A 23,854-nucleotide genomic window follows, 5' to 3' on the forward strand; every position below is an offset into this window, starting at 1 on the left:
ACCCACGAGGATCAAAACCACTGTGAAAAATGTTTTAAGTTTTAAAATTAAGCAAAGTTATGTGAGACGGTATTAGCAGAATAGTAGCTGTCCAAAATCCCAGTGAATTTAGAAGAATGAAATTTTGTTTGAGAATGGAAACAAAATACATTTTTCTTTGTGAAGTTGCCTGATTAAAATAGACTCATAAAATCAGTCAATGTTTAATTTAGGTAAGCTAAACCAGGGGTCCCCAACCTTTCGGACCTCAGGGACCAGTAAATTCATAATTTTAAATCCTGCGGACCACTAATATGATCTGCCTAATGAGCAGTTTGGTGGGCGTGGCTATGTGGTCATGTAACTGGGTGGGCATGGCCAATTCGATGTCAATCACGTCGAGGGGCGCCTCACCAGCCTCTACTCACCCCTCCCCTCCCAGCCACTCCTCGCTTCCCTGCCCAGGCTCCTTAGTGCCCCAACAGGAAACAGTTGTTGGAGCTGAACAGCCACCACAAGAAAGAGTTGGCAAAACAGCTCAGTTCAAATTGGATCTGACCGAGAAGGAGGCTCAGTAGAAGCACCTCACTGAGGACTACGAGCATAGGCTTTCCAAGCAGAGGGAAGACCTGTGGGAGTGCAAGGCCAGGTACCGGCGCCTGGAGGCTCAGCAGGCTGAGATGGTCAGCCGGTTCCAGGACATGATCCAGTCCCACTGGAATAAGGCCCTCTGGCTCTTTGCCACCAGTGGTTCTTCCTTCCAGCCTTCACCCAAAGCTCCACACCAGGAAGCCAAAGTAGACCCCAAGTCAGAATTTCTGCTCCCCTGTGACCCGCACAAAAAGATCCTGAAGGGGGAGACTCTTTGCAGCAACATAAGCGTTCATTGCATATATCCAGCCCAGGGACCGTACTTTGAGGACCCCTGATTTAGTGCAATATAAAAAATGCAAATAATTTTTCTGCAGACCACCAAAATTTTCTCGTGAACCACCAGTGGTCCATGGACTACCAGTTGGTGACCGCTAAGTTAAACTACATTCTGATAATTTTTTAATTTTGCAATTATTTTGGTTTATAGTCTTAAGTATATAATTCTATCTAGATCCAACCAAATGATTACAATACAGGTAGTCCTTTTCCCCTTGTTGCCTGCTTTTCACTCTCCCTCATCCATATCTTACGGCATGAAAATCCTATCAATAATCTCATAGTCATTTTATTTAAATATAAATCTACAGAAAGAAGAAGTTACTACAGTAACGTACTACTAGTTACTACAAGTACTCAATGTACAACCACAACTGAGCCCAAAATTTTTATTGTTAAGTGAGACATTTGTTAAGTGAGTTTTGCTCTATTTTACGACCTTTCTTGCCTCGGTTGTTAAGTGAATCACTGCAGGTGATAAGTTAGCAGCCCAGTTGTTAAGTGAATCTGGCTTCCCCATTGACTTTGCTTCTCAGAAGTTCGCGAAAGGAGATCATGTGACCTTGGGACACAACAACAGTCATCAATATGAACCAGTTGCCAAGCATCTGAATTTTGTTCATGGGGCTGCTGCAAAAGTCATAGCGGTGAAATACGGTCATTAGTCACTTTGTTCAGTGCCATTGCAACTTTGAATGGTCACTAAACTAACTTGTAAGTCAAGGAGGTAGTGCAGTGGTGAGGGTTAAAGAAAAAAGCAGAAGGTATAATTATCTGAAGGGTTTATTCAGCTTAGGAAGAAGAAAATACGTTTCACAGCGTACTTTGGAATTTGATTTAAAACTAGATTTCCTTGGAGTATTACTCTAGCATGCATATCTCTGATTTAAAATAAATTAAGAATTTAGCTTAAAAAGTGCATCCCCAGTAAAATACGATTTGTCTAAGGTTATCTACAGTGTCTGGGTAGAGTCAGGAACTTACTTTATTGACTTAACATATTGCCTTGGAGCACTGGGAGAATCTTCATTCCACTAGCAAAACAACTTGGATGCAAAAAGAGTAGATATTTGATGGGGACTCTTGTTGCTGTCGCAACCAATGAATCAACACTCAGTTGATGTGGGGGAAAAGGGGAGCTGCCACCTGCAAGAAAATGCTAGGAAGGAAAAAAACAACTTCTTGTTGCTTTCTAAATAAGACCATAAATGAAAATGTAGCTGCCAGCTTCACAGCCCTGGTCATTATTTTAAACCAACAGTCCTACAGACAGTAAATTTGAAATGATATGCTTGGAGTAAACTTGTTTATTATTGGTGCCTTTCACTCAATGTTGACTCCTAGCAACTGCCTGGATAAGTCCTTGCAGTTTTCTTCACAAGGCTCTTTTTTTTTTTCAGAAGTGGTTTACTATTGCTACCTTCCTTAGAGAGAATGATTGTTCCAAAGTTATCCAGTCATGCCTAAGGTGGGTTTTGAACTCATGTTGTTGTTGTTCAGTTGCTAACTCATGTCCAACTCTTTGCAACGCCATGGACTTCAGCACGCCAAGTTCCCTGTCCGTCATTGCCTCCTGAAATTTGCTCAAATTCATGTTCATTGAGTCGATCACACTGTCTAATTATCTCAATCCCTCAGTCCCCTTCTCTTTTGCCATCAGTCTTTCCCAACATCAGGGTCTTTTCCCATGAGTCCACTCTTCTCATTAGCTAAAGTATTTGAGTTTCAGCTTCAAAATCTTCCTTCCAAAAACAGGGTTGATTTCCTTTAGGATTTAAACTCACAGACTCCCAGTTTCTAGCCTGGTACCTTAATGGTTACTCCAAACTATCTCTCTTGTTTAAACTGATTGATTGCAATAGAATTAATATTTTTTTTTCTGGATTACGTCTTGGGGTCCAGTAACATGACTCAGTTAATTGTCTGAAGGTATACAGCAGTGGTGGGTTGCCCCTAGTTCGGACTGGTTCACAAGAACCAGTAGTAAAACTGGCGGGAGGCTCCGCCCACTGACCCGGACGTCATCAAAGTTGATCTGCGCATGTGCAGAAGCTTCTGCACATGCACAGAAGAGCACGCATGTGCACGAGCAAAGCAAACGTGGGTGTGATGTGAACCAGTAGTAAAGGTAAGTAGAACCCACCTCTGGTATACAGGTATAGTTCTATGATAAGATTAACCAATTCTAAATCTTATGTAAACTGGAGGAGAAGCCAACTGGAATTCATATGTATTAAATAAAATCAGGGGAAATAAATGTTTGAATGTTTTTAAACTATATACGTGTATGTGCAGGAAGGAGTGATACTATAGAAATCACCAGTTTAATCATTTTAGAGGCATGTTTCAATTTGACACATAGAAAGACTAATTAAATTGTGGTAGCCTTCTGAAGCCCAATTGGGAACACATTTCCAGAAATTAGAGAGCAGGATGGTTATTAGTAATATATGTCTCAATTAATCTTTTAGCAGCTTTTCTTGTAAGAGAGCTGAAAATCTTGATCATGCAATTAAACAAATTTGGAGGATTTTTTTTTCCTTTTCCTGTAATGAATTAGTTTTGGTATTCTAATTGTGCTATTGTAAGATGAATGCAACACATTGCATTTTGGTTTGCATTTTCCTCTAGAAAGTTTTGTTGCCATCCATACTTTTTATCAATAAGTAAGAATAGAATTATTTAACTGTTGTGATATTGCTATATACAAACCTTTCACTTATTTTTCTTATTTGGGTTTCCTGGCCTGCCTAGCTCTTACTTCCGTATAATGGAAGGAAGCGGAGAAAAACACAACTGGTTTTGTTTTGTTTTTTCTGTAGAGACTTATTCCTTGTAACTAGTCATCTACTCTTTACTGCATTTTTATCATTTTTATCTTAAGTTTATCCATCTCTTTACCAATCTTTAGTAAATATTTTATCAAGATACACAAATTTATCTGTTTGCTCTACTTTTTTTGCCACTTACATGTACCTTGCAATTGCACGGTCTATTTTTCTTGTCAAATACAATTTCTTGGATCTTCAAGCACTAATTTTCAGATCTACTGTATATTCTTCTTTATACAAAATAATCTAACATTGGCTCTATATGATTCTGGTTTTCATGTTGAACGTCTATTTCATATAATATTCTAACATATGCCTTCCAGGATTTTCTCACTTCAGTTTCATGACAGTTGTTTTATTACTTTTGTTTTTAATTCCATGAACTGCTAATGAGCCTTGTTTACACCTCTTTCCACTTTCAGAAAAATGTTTTATTTCCATCAGATTGCTTTGCCTCTCTGAATATTAACAGCTCCTTGCTCCATTTCACTCTATTCTTTAAACTGTGTTTTTGTCCTTATACGCATTTGCAATATATTTTCTTCATCTTCATCTTTTTTTCAGCAATGTACATTTTCCTCAAAGCCTTTTTCAATTTATCATCCCACCAAGCATTCCTTTTATTTCTTTCCAGTAGCGTAACTCTACACACTTCTCTGTAACATAATTTTTCATGTTGTTCTAAGCAACTTCCATATCCTGTTTTTTTTTAATGTTCACCTTCCCCTAAATCTGTTGGGATATTCATTCGACTTAGTTCTTCTTCTTAGGAAACACCACATGATCAGTTTCATCCTGTTTTGAATTCTTTAGACAAAGGAAGACAGATGTTATTCAAAGGAATTAAGTCTACAGGAACTGAACTCATAGACCTTTGCACTTTAGATCAGGGGTCCCCAACTTCCAGGCTGCAGCCCGCTACCAGGCCATGGCCTTTTCAGAATTGGGCCATGTTAGTGCTGGTCGGAGTCCATGCCCAACTCAACTTGCGTGCATGTGGACCAGCCCAGCACTTACACAAGTGTTGCATGCGTATATACCGCCAGCTCACCACTTGCATAGCCCAGTTCCCCTCTTCCCCACCCCCAGCTGGGTTGCCAAGCCGCGCAGGTTGGGGACCCCTGCTTTAAATGACTGTATATAGTGCATTAGTTTGCAACGTGGAAGTTCAATTTGTATGGAAACTGCGCATGCGCGCTCAGTGAACTGGTTGTTCAACTGGTAGGATCCCACCCCTGTGCATAACGGTATGGTATGCTGGTTTAACAGCTGTGGACTGGAAGACACTACAGACAGTGATTAATTCGACATAAGAAACCATTGGTTGCCTTCTAACACCACTGGATGACAGCACCAGGTCTCGCTGTTTCAGCAGAGTAAATAAGATACTTAGGGATGATTCACACCCTGGCCAGTGTCTCTTTTCACTTTTACCATTGGGCAGAAGACACTGAAGTATAGCCAGCTGGACAAACAGGTTTAAAAACAGCTTCTACCCATGGGCTGTCAGACTCCTAAACACAATCACAATCGCTCCACGTACATATGGAAATGTATGACTAGAGTTTTTCCCCCCAGTTACTTGTATAAGGAATATTCTCTATACTAACGAGAAGGTGTGTCTCAGGTAGGACCAACGCCCCTTTTGTTATGGATTGCACCAGTAGTGGCTAAACAAATTTCGTCGTATACATGATGTACAATGACAATAAAGGCTATTGAACTATTGAACTATGGACTCCTGACACAGTAACTGCTTGGAGAACTTAAAGGAAATCAGGATGAAATATCTATTATTTTCATCGATGCATAAAGTGCATCAATGAATTGTCATAGTACCTTCGAGTTAACTCCTGGCAGTTGTCTAGTCCATCCAGGTTTTTGGCAAGAATTTTGGAAGTGGTTTGCCATTACCTTCTTAGGGTTGAGAGAATGAGTGACTGATTGAAAGTCATCCAGCTAGTTTCATGCCTGGCAAGACTACAATTTACAGTATCTTGATTTCTAGACTTGTGCCTTAACCACTACACCAAACTGGCTCTCTATGAATGAAGCATGATTTGTCAAATACATTATTACATAAGGATGATGTACTACTCAGCCTTGTCTGAAAGAAAGATCAAAATCACCTTATACTGATGGGTTGGAGCCAGCTGTTACTATAGTTCTCTCTCTCCCTTCAGTAGCCATTTCAGCAGGACACAGCATAGGACAAAGCAGTGATCCAGTTGCATAACAGTGGCTCATTTTTAGAGATGACATTGGGGACAGAAGGGAGTTGCATTGTGCTGGTTTACTTGAAATCGGAGCACAGCTGGAGAACTTTTTCTTGCAGTGCTAAGGTAGTTTGTGTTCTTGTTTGACCTGTTTCAATCCAGAGTTCTAGCAAGCTTTAACTCTTCTTCTTTCCCTCCAAGTCTTCCTCTTTTTCCTAGAGTGGGAAACACTGATTTTACTCCAGCTCCAGCTGCTTCCTGCCATGATTATAATATTGGGGATGGTGCTTGGCTGCAGAACTGCTGTGTGATTGGCATATCATCTTTACATCCTTTTAAATAGCACAAAGAAAAGGCATCAAGAGTTGGTTTTTGTTTGTTTTGGCAAACACTGCAAATGCTTAACTTCCCATCAGAGCAACAAGGCTAGGAGGGATGCTAACATTTTGTATATTTCCACTTTGGGCATGAAATTAGGGATATTTGCTACTCCATACTAGATTGAGATGGAGCACTCACAGAATAGCAGTTTTCTTTCATTAGTCAGCTGGATGGAGCAGTGACTGGCATTTGGAGATTTATCTGTCCCTTTGGGATTTAGAAGCCTGAAAAAAGGAAGATGTTCAAGGAAGAAGATCATGTTGCTGGCTTCAAACGATTTGAGGAATTGTTGAATTAAACCACTGACAGGTGGAAGCATAATAGTACATGAGAATGGCAGGGAGGAAGATCTGCAGTCTAGGCCAGGGGTCTCCAACCTTGGCAACGTTAAGACATGTGGACTTCAACTCCCAGAATTCCTCAGCTGAGGAATTCTGGGGGCTGAAGTCCACAAGTCTTAACATTGCCAAGGTTGGAGACCCCTGGTCTAGGCAAGAGCCTGATAAGAGGCATACCATACCATAGTGGGATGGGAGGGGGCTTGGGAAGTTTAACCTTACAGTAAAGTTGGATTTGTTCATCAGGGCATATTTCTTGTCTGGACAACATTGTAAGGTTGAGAGGAAGTGCCCTCAGATCAATTATGTAGCTAAGAACTCTTACCTGGGTTTTTTTCCCCCTTTTCTTTTTTTCTTATCATTCTTATATATTGCATAGGGATGATAATGACTGCAGTTGATTTATTCAACCTTCAACTCTTTAGATGAGTTCTGAACTCAGATATCAATTTCAAGATTTTAAGATTGTGTCTGCACATCCTGTTAAGCCATGCCATCATTGGATTCTGGCTTAATAGATTAAGCAGTACCAACCAATTGTAATTTACTAATAAAGGCTTAAGAGCCAGTTTGGTGGTTAAGGCATCGGGCATCAGGAGACCATGAGTTCTAGTCCCACCTTAGGCCCAAAGCCAGCTGAACGATCTTGGAAAGCCAGTCACTCTTTCTCAACCCTAGGAAGGAGGCAATGGCTAAGCACTTATGAAAAATGTTGCCAAGCAAATTACAGGGACATGTCCAGGCATTGTCCAGTAATTGGACACAATTAAACAAAAGAAATAATAAAATAAAATAAAATATTTAGTGTGGTATGCTTGTCTTATGCTAAAGTCTGGAGTTTAACAATATTTTGTTGAAAAAAATAATAATACAGTGGCCACTAAGATAGCTTATAAACTACAATAGCCGTATGCACATACGCTATCTCTGCTAAGTCTAAACCAGATGAGTGGCATTGTGACTTAATGTGCGATATGCAAGTCCATCTTAAGACGGTGTTTCTTCTTCATAGCATTTAAGAAGTAAGAAACAGCAGCCTATGTGGTAACACCGCATTGACATTTCCCTGGGCTAGAACAATTTCTGTCCTAAGAGAAAAATGGTTGCAGTTGCTAGCACCAAATGTAGCATAACCTTCGTCTGTACAAACTAACTAAATTAGAGCTAAGAGATGACTCTTAAAAGTTCTGCTGTTCCAAGGAGAAAAGTGCCATCTGTTCTATTTCACTTGTGACAAAAACTAAGAATATTTTCCTCTCTGCTTTTCAAGCATTTAACATACTTGTTCTTGTGGAGCTGCAGGTATGAAATGCATTTTAGGCTATAATCTTGAATGTTAATTAAATCTCAGAGTGTCTTCCTCGCAGAGTCTCCAAAACTCCAAAACCACCTATCTCATTCCACCAATTGTGTCGGCAGTTGAGCCATTTTTATTTTCAACTCGGTTATAATGTGTCTGGTAACACCAAAAAGGATGTATTTCTGTTATGTTGTAATAGTTTATTGTTCCTGTATTATTTTATTGATCTATTATGTTGAACTTTTCGGCAGAGTGGGATTGAGAAGAGTTTGTGGCCTCTAGGTCTGTGACTAGCCCTGATCGCACAGTGGTTAGAATGCAGTATTGCGGGCTAAGTCTGCCTGCAACTAGGAGTTCAATCCTGACTTGCCCAAGGTCGACTCAGCCTTCTGTCCTTCTGAGGTTGGTAAAATGAGGACTCAGATTGTTGGGGGCAATATACTGACATTGTAAACCTCTCAGAGAGGGCTTTAAAGCTGGAGCAATACATAAGTCTAAGTGCTATTTCTATTACTGTAGGACAAGGACATTGATTGAGTGATCTTTTGGTAAGCTCATATTGGCCATGTGGAAGTCTGATTTGTGCATGATGTTCCCTGAGTATACTCAATATTTCAAGGTCAGCAGGACTGAAGTTATAGATTGACTATATAGAGAAATGGAAACAATATAAATAGTCCTCAACAAAGTTCGTTTAGCAACAATTCAAAGATATAACAGCACTGAAAAAAGCTACTTAAAACTGGTCTCACAATTATAACCATCACAGCATCCCCACAGTCACATGCAGTGGTGGGTTCCTCCTGGTTCAGCCCGGTTCGTCCGAGCCGGTAGCGGTGACGTTATGATGTCACTGAACCGGTTCTCTTTGTTCAGGAGCTGGGCCCTCCCACCCCACCCAGCGTTATTCTTACCTTTTATTTGGCCCCGCCCCCAAACTATTCGCTGCCTCCTGAGTCCCAGCTGATTGGCTAGAAGGAAAAAAACTGTTTAAACTCTTGCTGCGGGGCTTCAAAGGGCTGCCCTAGAGCTGATCAGTGTTAAAAGGCAGTGTGGTGGTAGACCAGTGTGCTCGAAAAACAAATGGGTAGACCGGAACGCTCCAAGAACAAATGGATAGACCGGTACAGCTCTGCAAGCAGTTAAAAGCCTGTTAGATCAGTACCTCTGCTAAATCCTAAAGAATTGTCACATGACCATCAAACCACACCCACAAAATAAGCCACGCCCACAGAACCAGTAGTAAAAAAAATTAGAATCCACCCCTGGTCACTTGGTCAAAATTTGGGAGCAACCAGCATGTATTTATGATGGATGCAACATCACAGAGTCATATGAACACCATTTGCAACCTTCCCAGATGGCTTCCAACAAAGGCAGTGAGGGCATTATGTACTTAACAGCTGCACTGATTTGCTTAATAACTATGGCAAAAAAGATCGCGAAATTGAGGTCAACTTAACCCCTTCGCTTAGCAATGAAAATTTGGGTCCCAATTGTGGTTGTAAGTCGAGGACCACCTGTATGAAGTTAAAGTGCTCTTGATGAACTTAATGGCTTAATTTTCAAATAATTTATTGGGATTAATTATACCTGACCCATGTGCAGCAATAATTTAGTTATTGTTTGCAAAAAAACAAAACAAAATCCCAACATAAGTCACATAACTATGTCTTTTCAGAACATGTCGCATTGGCATTGAAATACATGAAGGGGAAAGAGCTGTGAAAATAAAGAGGGGATTGACCCCTGCTCAAGCAGAGGAGCCTATATCATTCCATACAAGTTGCTGTCCAGGCTCTTCTTAAAAACCTCCAGTGATGGAGCACCCACAACTTCTGAAGGCAAGCCATTCCACTGGTTAATTGTTGTCACTGTTAGGTAGTTTCTCCTTAGTTCCAGATTGCGTCTCTCCTTGCTTAGTTTCCATTCATTATTTCTTGTCTTGTCTTCTGGTGCTTTGGAAAATAGGTTGACCCCACTCTACTTTGTGGCAGCCCCTCAAATATTGGAACACTGCTATCATGTTAGCCCTAGTCCCGTGATGGCGATCCTATGGCACGCATGCCACAGGTGGCATGCAGAGCCCTTTCTACGGGCACTCTAGCTCTCGCCCCAGCCCAGCTCCACAGCACATGCGTGCACCTCCCGTCGGCCAGTTGGTCTTCGGGTCTCTGCCGCGCATGCATGGGGCGGGGCCTTCCCCGATCTCCAGAGGTGATCCTGCGCAGATGCCTCTCCGTGGCAGGAATGCAGGAGAAAGCTAGGACTCGATGGGGGGAGAAACTGTGGAGATTGGAGAAGGCAGGAAGGCAGGAGAAAGCAAGGACTCAATGGGAGGAGAAACTGTGGAGATCGTGTCCTAGCTTTCTCCTGCATTCCTGCCTTCCGTGCTTCTCCAATCTTTGCAGTTTCTTCCCCCCCCCCATCGAGTCCTAGCTGCCTCCTGCCTTCCACGATCTCCACAGTTTCTCCCCTCATCGAGTCCTAGCTTTTTCCTGCCTTCTACGATCTCTACGGTTTCTCCCCCCATCAAGTCCTAGCTTTCTCCTGCCTTCCACGATCTCCACAGTTTCTCCCCCCATCTAGTCCTAACTTTCTCCTGCTTTCCGTGCCTTATCCAATCTTTGCAGTTTCTACCCCCATTGAGTCCTAGCTGCCTCTCCCCCGCCCCCCGCATCCCGTTTTAGGCCTGAAAAGCCTCCTGCACCAACCTGGAAGCCAAAACGGGGGTCCAGGGCACTTGCGCGGGGGGGATGGTGCATGGACAGGGAACGTGTGTGCATGTGCAGGGTGCATGCACAGGGGGCGCTCACATTGCATTTTGGAGATTGTGGCACACGCACGTGCATTCATGTGTGTGCGCGTGTGCTTTGGGCACTCGGCATCAAAAAGGTTAACCATCACTGCCCTAGTCCTTCTTTTCACTAGACTAGATAAACCCAATTCCTGCAACCGTTCCTCATATGTTTTAGCCTCCTCTAATCATTATTTGTTGCTCTTTTCTGCACTCTTTCCAGGGTAGAGAAAAGAGCAACAAAGATGATCAGATTAATGATTGGTGAATGACTAGGAACTGTGAATTAAAGATTTACTAAATCATATTCTACAAACAAAAGTATCAAATAACACAGGGGAAAGTTTAGGGAAAGATTTGAGTCACTCTTCATGAGTGAGATGAATAATGGCAACTTGCTTACATAAAAGCTGCTTTTCATCTTTGTAAAAACACAACTGAAATATCCTCTTGTTTTAATTTGCTCTGATTGATCAGCATTATTTACTTAACAAAAGTTGGCAAATTAGTATGGGACTAGCATTGAAGAACTGGAAATGAACAAAGTGAAAGCAGCTACAAGTCTGTCATTACCCTCAAAATGACCAGATGCCAAATTATGGTTATGGTCCTGGGTTTTTTTTCTCTCTCTCTTTTTGTCTCTGCATCTTTTTTATAAACGTCCAACACTTTCTTTAATCTCTCATGAGCTGACCCTTCATTTTCTTGCTTAATCGCAGAAATATTGAGCTTTGAAGAAAGCTGAGAAAAACTCTCATTATCTATAGGACTGGTTCACCTTTTCTGTAATGGTGCAGAAATAATTAATGTGAATGTATTCATGCTTACATTTTACAGCCAAAGTTATACACATAGAGAATTAGAATTACTATGCTGCATAATTAGCTTTCTCTGCCATTATATGGCAGAGATGATCATCTGACGGCCGTAGCCAGGTGGGCCTTCGCACAGGTATGTCTTGTGCGCCAGTTGCGCCCTTTTCTAGACCGGGATGCCCTCGCCACTGCCACTCACGCCCTCGTTACCTCTAGGTTGGACTACTGTAACACCCTCTACATGGGGCTGCCCTTGGGATGCGTCCGGAGGCTCCAGCTAGTCCACAATGCAGCTGCATGGGTAATTACGGGGGCTTCTCGATACTCCCGTGTAACACCTCTCCTACGTGAGCTGCACTGACTGCCGGTGGCGTTCCGGATTCATTTCAAGGTGCTGGTGCTTACCTATAAAGCCCTTCATGGCTTAGGCCCGGGGTACTTGCAGGACCATCTCCTGCCGCTCTCCCATCGTCCCGTGGGCTCTCACAGAGTGGGCCTCCTCAGGGTGCCGTCAGCCAAACAATGTCGGCTGATGGCCCCCAGGAGGAGAGCGTTCTCTGTGGGAGCCCCAATCCTCTGGAATGTATTGCCCACCGAGCTCAGGACAGCCTCTGACCTCCTTTTCTTCCGTCGCGAGCTGAAGAGGTGGCTCTTCCGTCAAGTCAACTGATCCGTTGGGTGTACACTGTTATAATTTTAAACTGTTTTAATTGGGGTGTTGATTTTAATTTTTATCTTGTTGTGATTTGTATTGGAAATTGTCATTTTGTAAGCCGCCTTGAGTTCCTCGGGAGAAAGGCGGCATATAAATCACAATAATAAATAAATAAATAAATAAATAAATAAATAAATAAATAAATAAATAAATAATAAATAATAAACCTGCTTTCCTCTTCAAAATATTTACTGAGCTTTGATCTAAATACAGCCAATTCTGCCACCAATCCATACTAACCCTTCCTCCATCACACTAATAATTACCCAAAACAAACCAGTTTTTTTCTTGAATTAGTCTGCATGTTGATCTTCTGTAGGATTTTCATCCAAGAGTAAACTGATGAATCTAAAACATTAATGTTTCCAAGTTGTTCTACAAAGGGCTAGGATAATATTTGGGAACTGTGCACTATGTATGTCCAATCTTGTTCCAGATTTCCTATCATAGAGTCCAAGTTTTATTTTTCTAGTAAAGGGCTAGTTAATAGTTAATGTAGAAAGAATTTTTCTGGGAACTCTTGCCAGCCCAGTGTAAGCAATTCTTGGCTACATGATAAATAGTCTGACCTAATGTGAGTTAGTTACATAAATCCTTTAGTAAACTATGCAAGTTTACTAAAACTGGGCTATTTTTTGGGCTATTTTTGTGAAACAGATTGTGGTGTTTCCATTCAGCCTTCTGTTTTAGTGATCTCACTTCAGTTAGCCTTGATCAAATAATACTTTCAGAGATCACATAAGGCTTAAACTTGAGAGCCAGTGGAGCATTATACCCTTTAGAAATGCAGAGGTTTCCTTGGTAATGTCAGAGTCACGTTTTGACACAAGTTGTGTTCGGCATAAAAATTAGTTTGCTGGACCATGTCTGCAAACAGAGGTTTATCCTGAATGTAAGAGCTGCAGTTATGATTTGGGCATATACAACTAGTTCTTGACTTATGACCATAATGGAGTTTGCCCATTAAAGTAATAAGTAATGGCAGTTGTAAAGCGAGTTTGTCACATGACTGGCTTGATTTTACGACCTTTTTTGTGCCCTGTCATAAAGGAATCCATGGCTCACTAAGTAAATATTCAGCAACTGTGGCCCCGTTGGGAACACTTGAAGTGCAGTCACATGACTTGGAAGTATCTGACTGTTGGAAGTTTGAATCTGGGTTTTAACTACCTCTATGCATGGTGGACACGGTGGCTCAATGGCTAAGACACTTAGCTTGTCGATCGAAAGGTTGGCAGTTCAGCGGTTAGAATCCCTAGTGCTGCGTAACGGGATGAGCTCCTGTTACTTGTCCCAACTTCTGCCAACCTAGCAGTTTGATGGCGTTTAGTCATGCCAGCCACATGACCACAGAGACGTCTTCAGACAGCACTGGCTTTTCGGCTTTGAAACTGAGATGAGCATGCCCCCTAGAGTTGGGAACAGCTTGCACATATGTGCGAGGGGAACCTTTACCTTTATGCGTGGTGGATTAAATCCTTCAGTCATATTCTTCTCTCACATCTGTAGTCCATTCTGTGAAACCCTTTTTTCCCAGCTGATTTCCAATATTGAAAAGTCCTGAAGATAAGGAAGTAAGTAGAGTGATTTCCAATGTCTTCCAGACTTTAACATGGAAAATGGAAACCATTTTCAGACTGGGATATTGTGCTCAGCTTTTTGAAATGCAGCTGACAATAAAAAGCATCACAGGTTTCTTAAGAAAAATGTTTCTCCTTCATTACCATTACCTATTATTCAGTGAATGATAGTCACCATCATTACATTGTTAAAAAGTATAATTTATTATTCTGAACTGACATTGCCACAATTTCTATTGCCATGAATGAGTGATTAAATTAATCATAATCACACTATAAATAACTACAATTATTTTTTCCACAGAACAGTCTTCTTTTATTACTGTAACCGTTACTGAGGTAATAATTACAAATTTCCCACTATCAATTGTAGAGTTAGAAGGAAACATATAAATCATGATATTCAGCCTTCTTCTTGGTACAATAATCCATGTTAAACATCTACACACCCTCTTCTTGAATAGATGCAGTCAATAGGAACCTTCCACAGCTTTTTCCATTGAACAGTTTTTTCCGTTAAGATGTTCCCCTGACATCCCACTATAATCTGCCTTTCTGCAGTAAATTATTATGAACAGATTGTTCTATTCCCCGTATTTGAGGAAGCAGTGAGGAGGTTCTACAGTAGTCCTGCCTTAGCCATGAAAACCAACTGGATGACTTTGGGCCAGTCACTCTCTCTTAGCCCAACTCACTTCATAGGGCTGTTCCTATGAAGAAAATAGGTGGAGGAAGGAGTATTACCGTAGTTATGCTCACTGCCCTACGTTACATATAAAAATAAGTACTGGAGTAACTTATAAAACTAAGGTGGGATAAATAAAAATAAATAATAAGCCACTTTGGAACATACTGTACAACTATGCCAGGTTGGGTCATTTCACAGATACAGTGGCACCTCAATACTCATTAATTGGTTCTGGGACGTGCAAAGAGTATCAAAAATGATGTCAGGCTTGTCCCAGCTTGGGCATTTAGGAAAGAAAGATCCTCGACTCCATTTGTAGCAAAAAGTATACTTTTTCTAAAGCCAAGTGGTTACAGTATAAGCAAAGCTGGATCTGAATATTCCCGCTCAAAACCTTTCTCATGGCAGACCTGACAAACGACGAGGACCATACAAATTTTCCCCATAAGGAATAATGTAAATAAATATTTGTTCAGCAACTGTTTGAAGTTATAATAGTCCTGAATGAAGGGAGTTACAACCCATGTCCACAGTTACCTCTGTTGCAGTTCACCTGCGGTCATGTAATCAAAATCTGGGCACTTGGTAGCCTACCCACCTATCTCCTCTCCCATGTAAGCCCTTCTGACCCTTTGCTGCCCTGTGTTCTGTCACCCCCAGCTGACCTTCTCCAGCATCTTGCTCTGCCTGCGGAGAGAGGCTGGTTTCATATAGCAAAAAGTGGGGGGGGAGGGGGGCAGAATGCAGAATGGAATTTAAAAGGGCTCCAGCATACCAAAATTCCCCTTTGCGCTGTGCTCCTGGGCCGTACAGGGCTGGCTTTGTGCTATGAAAAATATTTTTAAAAGCACAAAGATATTGTGGTTTTTTTCCGCCCCAATGGAAGTAATTTGCCCTTGCCCTCTGTTTCCACCTTTACATTACCTAGTGATTTCTCATCTCATTAGGCTTGATCCCTCTCATCTTCCAAGCCCAGACAAGTCCTGGTAGACACTGACATCTTTTGAGATAACAAAGTTCGTACTTGCTTCCTGTCTTAAATTCCTTCCAGGTGTTGTTGTTTTTTGCCTTTTCCTAATTTCATAATTCAAAAGGTAGATAGATACAAGGGGGAAAAAACTTTTTATGCTGCAAGTCTTTGATATCTTATATCAAAATCATAAAACTAGATGAACCAGAGCTCTAAGATTCCACTTAACCCTTACATGGAAAGAAGATACAGAAAGCTTTTAACTCTTTCTCACCATCTAGTGCACGGGTGTCAAACTCACGTCGTCATGTCGTGGTCACGTGACGTGTCAGGACTTTTTCCCCCTTCGCTAAACCGGGGGGTGGGTGTGGCCAGTATCTGGCCCGTGGGCCGTGAGTTTGACAGCCCTGATCTATTGGTTTCTGTATTTTTGAAGTCCAAAACTAGTAGTTCTTAAAGAAACACATTCTGAATAGTTTTCAACAAAATCACATACCTGTTTTCATGAAAGAAACTGCTACTTGGTTTAATAGAATCTTCATCCAGAAAATTCTGCAAAAACCTGAAACCACAATCAATATGTTTCTCAAGGTAGAATGGAGTCATACTAGAATCTTACTTCAGCTTGTATTCATTTGCTTTTAATTAGGTAAGTTTGGTTTCCTAATTATCATTGTTCTGATCTGAAAGCTGCAAGAAACTGCAGTTTTGCTTTTTCTCTAGTGCAGTTCTTTATCCTACTTGAGGCTCTAAGTGAGAGCTAGGACCTGCGTTAAGCAATAAGTATTGCAATCCTAGAGGTAATTAAGAGACATTTTTATTTTTTATGTTTCTGAAATTAATGAAACTGCTCCAGGAGAGGCTTAAAGATGTCAGATGCAACATTGAAAAATCAATTTTTTGGAAGCATAGAAATTCATTACCACCAAAAGTATAATGTGTCCAGATTCTATTATTATATATTAATCAGAGATGATTTCTCATAGAACAACTGGAAGAAAGAATCAGGCAGAAAAATCTTACATAAAATTGTTTCAGAAGAACTAATATTGTTACAGAGGTGACATCCATAAGTAAATGTTAGATATATGCCTTAATGTATACCAAAATGCCTAAATTCAACAATAATATGCTTAAGAAAACATCAGAGTGGGTTAGGTTAGGGTTCCTAGTATATTATCAGCAAAAGAAAATACAGGGTCAAAACTGTTTTTGAAGCTATTCCGCCTTCATTTTCCTAGTGTTTCCATCAGAATGTGTGGATATGATTATATCTGACAAGTGATCTACAAAACAATGACAATTGCAGGCCTATCACAGGCCCGTTCCAGTCTTCACATCTAACTCTTTGCACAATGCAGGGATCTAGATTAAAACATTCAGACAATTTTCTAGCCTCCATTTGAAATGAAAAGGAGAATATTTATAGCTCAGGGTTGAAATGAGGGGATCTTGGTACTCTCTAAGCCTGATTGTTTTAACATCCTAGTTTGGATAATGAAACATCTGCAAGAAAACAACCAAGCTAAGAAAGCATCAAGGACTACTGAAAGGGAAGCACCTATGTCTCTAAGTAATTGGTTCCATCGTTGAACAACTCCTATTCTTGCAATATTTTTTCTTCTGCTCTTCTTCCTGTAATTCCAATTGTGCTTTGAACTCTGGAATAAGAGAGGACATGTGTTGACATCCTTTCAGGTTGTTGAAGTTTATATTCCAACTCAGTTTTTTTTTTTCTTTTTTTTTTTTTGAAGACTACAGCTCCTTTGATCTCTCTTCAAAGGTTTTAGTTTTTAGTGCTGTGATAATCTTTGTTGTTGTTTTTTCTGAATTGTCCTTAAAGGGGACTTCCTGGAATTAATACATCTACTAGCTTGTAACATTTAATTTTCTAGCACTTATCTCTATAGTCTATTGGAAGCAATGATGTTCCTTCCATGTTCACCTTTATGACTTCCAAACTATGCTTTCTCTCTTAATCTCTATACAACTCCCACACTTCTCTTTTATTTCCCGATCTATTGTACTTTTCTGGTCGGCTTCTACTAAAAGCTCACACAATTTTACACTTTGCCCTGATGTCAGAATCAGATTAAGTGGAACTAACAAAAGGTGACCTTGCGATTGTGAAGTAATTGCAATTTATGGGCATGAAGAAGTTTTAAAGTGGAAGCGAAATCATTTTGATTTTTTTTTAAAAAAAACTTAAGAATGTAATGTTTGAAAGCTAAATATTTTGTTTGTTGTTTGCCCATAAGCCTAGATTCGATTTAAACTCTTTTTGACAAAAACGTCCAAATTATCAGCAAGGCTTGGGGGTTTGGGTGGAGGGTGTTCCAAATTCAATACAAACTCTGAAAGCAAAGGTGCAATGCTTTTTTTATCTGCAACTGTTTTTCTATCATCTTTTAGAACAGAGCTTTTAAGGGTACGTTAGCTGATTTTGTGCCTCTGAAAATATTCCCGGCAGGGTAATGGCTTAAGTTGTCCCTAAGATACATATGAGGCAGTGGTGGGTTGCTCCCGGTTTGGTCCAGTTCTATAGAACAGGTAGTAAAACCAGTGGGAGGCTCCGCCTACCCGCCATGACATCATAATGAGTGATCTGCGCATGCGCAGAAGCTTCTTATGTGCTCCCGTTGCAAACCGGTAGTAATGTTAAGTAGAAACCACCCCTGATGTGAGGGATTTCCTAGGATACATGTGAGGGATTTTAAATAGTGAGTGCTTGTGGGGAAAATATCAAAAGAGGAAAGCGTGTAGCGAACTTCACGTTTATTACTATCACACTGTGTAAATGTCATTGAAGTATATTTTGTCATAAAAAGGATGGACAGGAAATTAATGGATTTTAGATTTAGATTGCTTGGAAGTCAGTATTTTATTTACTTATCACTGCTATGCTGGATCGTTCCATTGGAGAAAAATTGACTGGTTTTTTTCCCCCTAAATCATGTATGGTTTTTAAAATGTACACGCTAAGATATTTGCTGCTATTTTTAAATTCATCTTAGAGAAGAAGGAAAGAAAATGACACATTGGAGGATAGACAAATCTGTCTTTTTATTCTACAAATGTTTGCACCGGACTGTTTTTATTTCAGTTTATGCTTTAAAAAAAGTTGCCATGGAATTTCACATTTAAATGCATCGTTGCCCATCATCAGGCAGAGTTCATGCAATTACAGAAACAGCAAGAAGTAAGCTCAGTAGAAACTTCTGAATATGTCCGGTGAACGTGCAACAACCTGTCAAGATACCTTTGGGGAAAACTATGTTAAACTCAACATAGTTTGTGTGATCAGAGGAGATTAAAGAATAGTGGGAGGCATCAGGTAAATAATAGAAGTTTTGATATTTGCAGTTCTGGTTTAGACTGATTTGTTGGATTAATATGTATATTATAATTAGCTAACCATCCATAATTTTGCAATTCCTATATTTTGTTTGTTTACTTGTTTAATATTTATGTTGCCCATCTTCCCTATAAAGTGACTCTGGGCAGCTGTTATTATATTGTTTGTTCGATTATAATTCTTGGTTTCAGGAAAACAAATAACAAAATATACACTGTGTGATTTCAAACATAAATTAGAATTTGCTGGGATGTACATGATTTTGAACCTATTTCCTCTCAAAATACATGATTTCATAAAAATGAATGAATGAACTAATTACTGTGGGAGCTTGGCCCGTATTGACAGTGCTGTGCTCAATAAATCAGATACCAAATGTAGGAAATTGAGCCCAAGGGAGGGGGTCAAACACGTCACCCCCTGCGCACCCACAAGAGATCTAAATCCAGCCCACTTTGAATGCCTTCCTTATCTCCCATTAATTTCCCTTGACCGTTAGTAGCTTAGATTCTTGTAGAGAGCTTAAGCTTGTAATAAATCCTCGTACTCACTTTTTAATGCCTGATTCTGCTGATTTTCTCAGGACTTGACCCCAAATTTGTTTAATGCATCTTTCTTAATTTTGGATTATTTGGCTCATCAAATACACTGTTCATTTTAATTTTATTTCAGGTTTCCCATGGTGGTCATATACTTGCCATAATATTTTTGTTGTTCAAAGATGGATAAAATGAAACCAGCCTGAAATACTCTGTTAGACTCTTAAAATCAGATATATTCACTTCAGTGCACATCAGTGCAAAAGCAACACTAGTTTTTGAGTGGCATGTCAAAAGCTATATTCTAAAAGCTCATCTCTAAATGAAGTAACTTCAATTATACCACTAAAAAATGAATGAATGTCATATGTAAGTCTGAAAGGAACATGAAACAAAAGTAAATTCAAGTCCATCTCCATGGAAGGATGGTGCGGTTTTTTCTCAAACGCCATTGCTTTATGTGGCTAGAACAAGCTACATGTAGGATTTTAAAATTTAAATCTTCTGTATGATTCCAAGTGATTGCAGGCAATTAAAAAGCAGTTGCATTTAAGCACCCTGAATGATTAATATCCCCCAAGCCTTCTTCATGGTATCAGATAATTATAATCAGTATCAGAACAATCTCCAGAAAAGCCTTTGGCATGTTTCTTACTTTGTTGTTATAAATTACATTTTTCTGCAGAAATGTTGTGAGAGGGGTTGTAGTTTGTTTAAGAGAAATGTTATGCGGTTTCTACAGTTAATAACACAGTCTTGTGATGTTATTGGATTAACTTCTAACTGGTTGTTTTGAAGACTAATGTGAAACTTATTGGGTGTGCTTTGGATATAACTTCTTCTGTTTTTCATTTTCTGTAATTGTTTTTCTAAATCCTTTTTAGTGAAAGGGAATATTTGATATGTGTGTACAAGGCAGCCTATTGTGATAGGAAATTACAATGCTAAGTCTGAGTGTTTATCTCTGATTTATGTTTACTTATGTAGCTGCCATTTTATTGCTGAAGGTGCCTCTTTCGTTGCTACTTTTGTTTTGAGAGTACCCAAAGAAGCCCATAGTTTTATTCCAAAGTCCCTGAGAGTTAGTCAAATCTAATTTTCTAGATGAGTTGATGATTGCAAAAGTGATATGAAAGAATTTGCAAAGAAATCCGAAATAAATGTCATAAGTTCTCTTTGTGACTGATTTTGAAATATTTTCCTTAATGGCTTAATTTAGATTAATGGACCCTAATGCACAGAATTCAGGATCTCACCATATTTTTTCTTATTTCTTACAACCTGCACACCATACTCAGGTTGATTATAAAACATGTACACTCCAATGTAAAATTTACAGATGATTAAGAAATAACAACCAGGTTTCCATAGACCTGAAAGTTAAAACCAAATAAATTTCATTCTGGAGTGAAGTAGCATGATGTGTACACCCAAGTAGCATGTAGGTTAGTATTTGGAAGCGAATGGAGATATTTATTGATTAAAGCAATTTTCCTCCAGGTGAGTTTCATGCTCTCCAAGTAATTTGGGTCTAGAATGGACAGTATTCCCAGCCAAGATATCCCAACCATAAAAGTTGGGTAAAAGTGCTGGAAAGGAACATATGGTAGAAGACATACACATAAAGGCAAAACATAACAAAATAATTTTGAATATCTATGTTAATTGTAATTGGTTAACAGGATTCATAATCATGCCTTGGATTCTCCATGAACACAGGAACACTGCAAGGGCAAGGATCAGACATAACCATCACTCATTCAGCACTGTTGTAACTTCAAACAGTCACTGAACGAGTGATTGTTAACCGAGGACTATCTGTACTACATAAAGGAGGCTTTTAAAAAACTGCTTGCTATGCCCAAGAAGCTTCCGCCAATCTGGGGAAGCTTTTTAATTTCCTATTGCTGTTTAACAATCTACACCTATATATAAAAAATAAATGAGCATCTTCATTCAAAATCCATATAAGAAAACTGTTTCTCTTCAAAGCTAAAAGATATTAGGACTTCAATCTATGATAAAGATTTCCTTCCCTCCTTCCAAAAAAAAAAAAAAATCCCAAAACATTTTCAAAAACTAAAATTTGAATCATATTTTATTTATTTATATAGAACATGGGTTGCTACAGTCGGATCTGCCTAGAGACTGAATCATAGTTTTTTGACCATGCCCCTTGTTCCTTCCTCTCAGGCTCAGTTTCGACTCAGTCGGCCTGAGAGAAACATCTCTAGCAGATCTGGCTTTCAGCCTTTGTCTGTTCGATTATCAACTTGGTGAGGACATATTTGATTATTCTTATTAGACATACCATATTTTTCTGTTTCTTCTGCTGAATAATCTAAAGTAGATATCACTTTGTTTGCGAATCCTCAACAAAGCATGTGTTCTGCAGTAGGTACAATATGTTTGTGTCTGTATTGTAGTGCTGTTGCTGGAGCCATTTATGTCTTATAAAATGGCCTGTCTTCTGACATACAGGCCAAAATAACATCACTTTTGAAAGGACAGAAACCAGGACAAAAGAGGTCTAAGCTAAAATATATAGTAACCTGAAAATTGAGCATTTCCAAGAACACAGATAAATCCATATTAGAACATTTTTTCCATTCTTCTCAGAAGTCTTGCTGGTCTCTATAATAGGCAAAGGATCCCAAAGTACACATCACACAGCTGGTGTTTAGCCACATTTCATATGTGGAGCCCCATCTCTAGGCGTGAAATACTGTCTTTGCACCATTTCGGTTTGAACAAACATTCCTTTTTCATTGCAGAAGTTGTATCCTAGCACCTATGGCCTGCACCTCTGAGTGATACTGGATAAATTTGTGAAAGCACATTGGGAAAGAATGAAGGCAAATATTAGAAAACATTTCTGGAAAAGAAAATGCTAACTATTAACTGAACAGTCAATTCCTGCTAATCAAGTTAATAAAATATTATAGTTGCAGAATGATTGTAGGGCTTTCCATGCGTACACGCCTGAAATTGACAAATCCTCTTCCTTCCAGGCTTAAATCTTTATAAAGCACAAAGCCATAGTCTTGTGGAGTTTCCAAATCCTGCTTGTGGCCTCTAATGGCACTGAGCAGAAGGGGGTAAACTCATAACTTGGTGATTCACATGCAGTGTGTTTCTTGCTCACATGTAAGTGAGAAGTGTACTTTGTTATGGAAAGTTTCTTTCAGTAACTCTCCCATGGTAACGTAGGTCATCTCTTTCCCGGACTAGCAGGAAGATATCCCAGGAGGCTAAAAGCAACTTCTCATATTAAATTATAAAGACACAGGCACAAATATATATACATACATACAGGGTGGATTTGATTTAAATCGAGTTGATTTAAATCACAATTTAAATCATGATTTAAATCACTAGTAAAAAGGCTTGATTTAAATCAAGTTGATTTAAATCATAATTTTTAAAGAGCAACTGTCATCTCTGCTACTCCTTTGACCCACTGTTGACTCACCGATAGTCCCAGTGTTGCAGAATATACAGCCTCATGCTACATAACTAAGCTCCATTTCATGCTGAATAAACTAAATTATTTATGTATCTTAAATAGAAAACTATCTTACAATAGATTTTTACCCCCAAAAAATCCGATTTAAATCAAAAAAATCCGATTTAAATCAAAAAAATCTGATTTTTTTTATTTTTTTAAAAAAATCATTGATTTTTATCCATCCTGCATACATACATACATACACACACACACACATACATATAATATATATATATATATATATATATATATATATATATATATATATATATATATAAATAAATATAAATATAAATATAAATATAAATATAAATATAAATATAAATATAAATATAAATATAAATATAAATATAAACCGAAGTAGCTTCTTGAATGAGAAGTGAAACATTTTCAAGGGGGAAAAAACCCCAAGAAAATACAAAAGTGGAAAAAGCACCTTTGGGACAACCATGACCTGGATGATTCAGACTCTCCATAGACATGACCCTTGAATGTAGGAATTTAGGAGCGGAAGTCCAATGCATTTAGAAAATAATGGATTGGGGAAACCCGGTTACTCAGTTATCTATAGCATAAAGCCATAGTCCTGTAGAATTTCTAATTCCTACTAACAGTATCTAATAGCATTGAGTAGAAGTCAGTAAACTCACAACATGATGTTCCACATCCAGAGTGTCACATGAAAGTCTAGATGTTCCACATCTAGATCACATGAAAGTCTCTACCCATCGAATCTAACAGATAGGGTATGCTGCAGATCCCATCAGCCGAAGAGTGTCAGCTGGCAAACTAGAAGACAAGCCTTTTCTGCAGTAGCTCCTGTTTTGTGGAATATCCTTCCCTTGGAACTGAGAATGACCCCAACGCTCTTTACCTTTCATAAAGTTCTAGAAACCTGGCTGAGTTCCAGAG

At 39.3% G+C, this 23,854-nt stretch overlaps 1 protein-coding gene and 2 long non-coding RNA genes across 7 annotated transcripts in view; 2 read left to right on the forward strand and 1 right to left on the reverse strand.

The window, feature by feature from the left end:
* The window catches only part of PPM1L (protein phosphatase, Mg2+/Mn2+ dependent 1L), a 189,806-nt gene that overhangs the window by 50,608 nt on the left and 115,344 nt on the right, over positions 1–23,854 (forward strand). The window lies entirely within an intron of this gene.
* LOC117678228 (uncharacterized) lies at positions 14,264–22,383 on the forward strand. Of its 2 annotated transcripts, XR_015728448.1 has the most exons (4): positions 14,267–18,260; positions 18,644–18,874; positions 21,628–21,710; positions 22,209–22,383. It is a non-coding gene; the product is annotated as an uncharacterized LOC117678228 (long non-coding RNA). The 2 variants fall into 2 exon arrangements; XR_004594972.3 differs by having other exon boundaries at positions 14,264–18,874.
* LOC117678229 (uncharacterized) lies at positions 22,059–23,681 on the reverse strand. The gene is made up of 2 exons (XR_015728449.1): positions 23,593–23,681; positions 22,059–22,250 (listed from the first exon to the last, which is right to left on the reverse strand). It is a non-coding gene; the product is annotated as an uncharacterized LOC117678229 (long non-coding RNA).

Source organism: Pantherophis guttatus, chromosome 6 (assembly GCF_059756535.1).
Source record: "Pantherophis guttatus breed Tessera chromosome 6, ASM5975653v1, whole genome shotgun sequence".
Lineage (NCBI taxonomy): Eukaryota > Metazoa > Chordata > Lepidosauria > Squamata > Colubridae > Pantherophis > Pantherophis guttatus.